The sequence below is a fragment of the Agelaius tricolor genome, unplaced genomic scaffold (genome assembly GCF_023055355.1).
Source record: "Agelaius tricolor isolate 1412-34295 unplaced genomic scaffold, bAgeTri1.0.p SCAF_60, whole genome shotgun sequence".
NCBI lineage: Eukaryota > Metazoa > Chordata > Aves > Passeriformes > Icteridae > Agelaius > Agelaius tricolor.
The window spans coordinates 1,645,001-1,650,000 of NW_027269320.1; positions in this window are offsets into that span (position 1 = coordinate 1,645,001).

Genomic DNA, 5,000 nt, shown 5'->3' on the forward strand with positions numbered 1-5,000 from the left:
TCCGGGGTAGACCTGTTGTCCCAGGCCCCTTGGGGTAGACCTGATGTCCCGGGCCGCCGGGGTAGACCTGTTGTCCCGGGCCTCCGGGGTAGACCTGTTGTCCCGGGCCGCCGGGGTAGACCTGATGTCCTAGGCTTCGGGGTAGACCTGATGGCCGGGGCCTCCGGGGTAGACCAGTTGTCCCGGGCCCCTTGGGTAGACCTGTTGTCCCAGGCTCCTTGGGGTAGACCTGATGTCCGGGGCCACCGGGGTAGACCTGATGGCCGGGGCCTCCGGTGTAGACCAGTTGTCCCGGGCCCCTGGGGTAGACCTGTTGTCCCAGGCTCCTTGGGGTAGACCTGATGTCCGGGGCCACCGGGGTAGACCTGATGTCCCGGGCCCCTTGGGTAGACCTGATGTCCCGGGCCTCCGGGGTAGACCTGTTGTCCTAGGCTTCGGGGTAGACCTGTTGTCCCAGGCTTCGGGGTAGACCTGTTGTCCCAGGCCTTCAGGGTAGACCTGTTGTCCCGGGCCGCCGGGGTAGACCAGTTGTCCCGGGCCGCCGGGGTAGACCTGATGTCCTAGGCTTCGGGGTAGACCTGTTGTCCCAGGCCTTCAGGGTAGACCTGTTGTCCTAGGCTTCGGGGTAGACCTGTTGTCCCGGGCCGCCGGGGTAGACCTGTTGTCCCGGGCCGCCGGGGTAGACCTGATGTCCTAGGCTTCGGGGTAGACCTGATGGCCGAGGCCCCTAGGGTAGACCTGTTGTCCCGGGCCTCCGGGGTAGACCTGTTGTCCCAGGCCCCTTGGGGTAGACCTGATGTCCTAGGCTTCGGGGTAGACCTGTTGTCCCAGGCCTTCAGGGTAGACCTGTTGTCCCGGGCCGCCGGGGTAGACCTGTTGTCCTAGGCTTCGGGGTAGACCTGTTGTCCCGGGCCGCCGGGGTAGGCCTGATGTCCTAGGCTTCGGGGTAGACCTGATGGCCGAGGCCCCTAGGGTAGACCTGTTGTCCCGGGCCTCCGGGGTAGACCTGTTGTCCCAGGCCCCTTGGGGTAGACCTGATGTCCCGGGCCGCCGGGGTAGACCTGTTGTCCCGGGCCTCCGGGGTAGACCTGTTGTCCCGGGCCGCCGGGGTAGACCTGATGTCCTAGGCTTCGGGGTAGACCTGTTGTCCCAGGCCTTCAGGGTAGACCTGTTGTCCCGGGCCGCCGGGGTAGACCTGTTGTCCTAGGCTTCGGGGTAGACCTGTTGTCCCGGGCCTCCGGGGTAGACCTGTTGTCCCACGCCGCCGGGGTAGACCTGTTGTCCCAGGCCCCTTGGGTAGACCTGTTGTCCCGGGCCCCTTGGGGTAGACCTGTTGTCCCGGGCCGCCGGGGTAGACCTGATGTCCTGCGCTTCCGGGGTAGACCTGATAGCCCAGGCCCCTTGGGGTAGACCTTTTGTCCCAGGCCCTGGGGGTAGACCTGGTGTCCCCGGGCGGGCCCTCGCCTACGGCAGCCCGGCCCCTTGGCTAGACCTGTTGTCCCAGGCCCCTAGGGTAGACCTGTTGTCCCAGGCTCTTGGCTAGACCTGTTGTCCCGGGCCGGCCTTGGCCTACGGCAGCCTAGCAAGCGGCAAAAGGATGCAGACAGCGCCGGGGAGGCTGATGGGGGAGGGCGGGGCGCCCCCAACCGCCCATGGCCGGCTGCGCTTGCCACAGAGCGGGCAGGGCCAGGGGCCGGGGCAGGGCCAGGGAGAGAGGGCACGCCAGAGCGTGAATGCCTATGGGCGGGCCGGCGGGCGGCTGCGCGCGCGCGGGTGGCAGGGGGCCGGGTGGAGGTGGCTGGGGAGGGGTTGGCGAGGGGGCGGGGAGGGTTGGCCGCGCCTTCCTTTCACGCGCAGCGGTGTGGTAGCCTGCAGGCGTGGCCGTGCGTTAGGGTTAGGGTTAGTTGGGGGGGGGGGGGGGTTAGGGTTAGGGTTAGGGTTAGGGTTAGGGTTAGGGTTAGGGTTAGGGTTAGTGGGGGGGGGGTTAGGGTTAGGGTTAGGGTTAGGGTTAGGGTTAGTGGGGGGCGGGGGGAGTTAGGGTTAGGGTTAGGGTTAGGGTTAGGGTTAGGGTTAGGGTTAGTGGGGGGCGGGGGGAGTTAGGGTTAGGGTTAGGGTTTGTTGGGGGGGGGGGGGGGGGTGCGTGTCACTGTTTCTGTCTCTGTGCGGACGAGGGCCGGTGGCTTCGTGCCGGCCCCGGGCGCCTCGGCACCGAGTCCCCACGGCCCCCTAGAGTCACGTCGAGGGCCCAAGACCTCTGCGGACCGTGAAACAACCCGCCCGAAAGCTACACACAGCGCCTGTGTGCTGGCGGCGGTGCCGGCGGCCGCCGTCGCCTCTACCGGCGGGCGGGGCGGGGCGGGGCGGGGAGGGGAGGGGAGGGGAGGGGCGCGGCGGGGCGAGCCGCATCGGGGCCAGGGCGGCCGGCCTGGGTAGGTTCCACCCCAGGAGGGCGTGGCGGGGCAGGGCGGGGGGTGGGTGGTGGGGGCGCTGTTTGGCCAGGTCAGCGTGTCAGCAGGCAGAGCACCGGCCTCGGCTTGCCCGTCGGCTCGGCTGGGGCGCTTCCGATAGGAAAGAAAAAGAAATCCAATGGGTCAATTTTTGGGTTGGTTTGCTTTCCCGGATAAGTTTCTCGTTCCAAGCAAATAGAAGAGCCATTCTTTCAGGAAAGGAGAAAAGAAAAAGGGGCGGGGCGGGGCGGGGGGGGGGCCGGGGGGGTGGGGGACAACCAAGAAAACCCAAATCCAAACCACAAGCCCCCCAACCCCCCAAAAAAAACCAACCTCAAAAATCAGTATCAGAGAAAGCCAAAGCAACTGGAAAAAACCCCCCAAAAACCCCCAAAACAGCCCCCCCCCCCCCCCCCCCCCCGAAAAACAAAACAAAAGAAAATACCAAAGCAAACCCAAACCAAATCCCCCAAAGAACAACAACAAAAAAATGGAAAACATGTCATGGTCTTGAAAGGGGGGGGTGGGGTTGGGGTTCATTGTGTGGGACGGGGGGTCGATCGAGCCATCTGGCTCCGGGGTGTTATGAGGCTGTGAGCTTCACCCGGCTCTGGGGTCGCTGGGCACGGCGAGGTGCCCGGGCGGCGGGCGACAACAGGGGGACAGGAGGTCAACCATGGATCCGAGCCGGACCCGGCTCATCAGGTCTACCCCGGCTGCGGCCGGGGACATCAGGTCTACCCCGGCTGCGGCCGGGGACATCAGGTCTACCCCGGCTCCGGTCGGGGACATCAGGTCTACCCCGGCTCCGGTCGGGGACATCAGGTCTACCCCGGCTCCGGCCGGGGGACAACAGGTCTACCCCGGCTCCGGTCGGGGACATCAGGTCTACCCCGGCTGCGGCCGGGGACATCAGGTCTACCCCGGCTCCGGCCGGGGACATCAGGTTCTACCCCGGCTGCGGCCGGGGACATCAGGTCTACCCCGGCTCCGGCCGGGGACATCAGGTCTACCCCGGCTCCGGCCGGGGACATCAGGTCTACCCCGGCTCCGGCCGGGGACATCAGGTCTACCCCGGCTGCGGCCGGGGACAACAGGTCTACCCCGGCTGCGGCCGGGGACATCAGGTCTACCCCGGCTGCGGCCGGGGACATCAGGTCTACCCCGGCTCCGGCCGGGGACATCAGGTCTACCCCGGCTCCGGCCGGGGACATCAGGTCTACCCCGGCTCCGGCCGGGGACATCAGGTCTACCCCGGCTCCGGTCGGGGACATCAGGTCTACCCCGGCTCCGGCCGGGGACATCAGGTCTACCCCGGCTCCGGCCGGGGACAACAGGTCTACCCCGGCTCCGGTCGGGGACATCAGGTCTACCCCGGCTCCGGCCGGGGACATCAGGTCTACCCCGGCTCCGGCCGGGGACATCAGGTCTACCCCGGCTGCGGCCGGGGACAACAGGTCTACCCCGGCTGCGGCCGGGGACATCAGGTCTACCCCGGCTCCGGCCGGGGACATCAGGTCTACCCCGGCTCCGGTCGGGGACATCAGGTCTACCCCGGCTCCGGCCGGGGACATCAGGTCTACCCCGGCTCCGGCCGGGGACAACAGGTCTACCCCGGCTCCGGTCGGGGACATCAGGTCTACCCCGGCTGCGGCCGGGGACATCAGGTCTACCCCGGCTCCGGCCGGGGACATCAGGTCTACCCCGGCTCCGGCCGGGGACATCAGGTCTACCCCGGCTGCGGCCGGGGACAACAGGTCTACCCCGGCTGCGGCCGGGGACATCAGGTCTACCCCGGCTCCGGCCGGGGACATCAGGTCTACCCCGGCTCCGGTCGGGGACATCAGGTCTACCCCGGCTCCGGTCGGGGACATCAGGTCTACCTCGCTCCGGGGTCCGCCGGGGGCCGGCCTTGCCCCCTGGTGGCGGGCGCCGGCCGGGGACATCAGGTCTACCTCGCTCCGGCGGGACTTAGTGCAATTTCGGCGCCGGCCGGGTAGACCTGTTGTCTCGGCCGTCTGCGGAAGTTCACCAAGGGGTCGCTGTTGTCGGCCGCCTCCGGCTGCGTCATGGTAGGAGGCGGCCTGCGTTGGCGCCCCTCCCCGGTCGAGCTGCATTGGTCCTCTTGGAGGCCTGGCCGGCTTTGGACTCGTCTGTCCGTCTTCTGGGAGCGAGGTGACGGGCCGCATCCCCGCAGGTTGACCCCGTACCTGCGTCCGAGGCGGAGCGGAGCGGCCGCGCGTGCGGTCGCCAGGGCCAAGCGAGTGCCGCCTAGCCGGGAACGAAGCGCGCGTGCCTTTGTGTCCCGGCTCCCGTCCTTCCCAGGGAAAAGTGGGTCCAGTTGGCGAGGCGAGAGAGAAGGGGCCGCGCGAAAGAGCCGGATCCGCGGAGGCGAGAGAGAAGGGCCGCGCAAGAGCGGATCCGGAGAAGGCCGAGAGAGAGCAAGAAGGGCGAAAGACGATCCGAGAAAGCTGCTCGCCGGCCCCGAGGCGAGGCGGGGAGAGAGAGCCGAGAGAGCGAGCCCAGAGAGAGTTGCCGAGAGAGGAGAAGAGA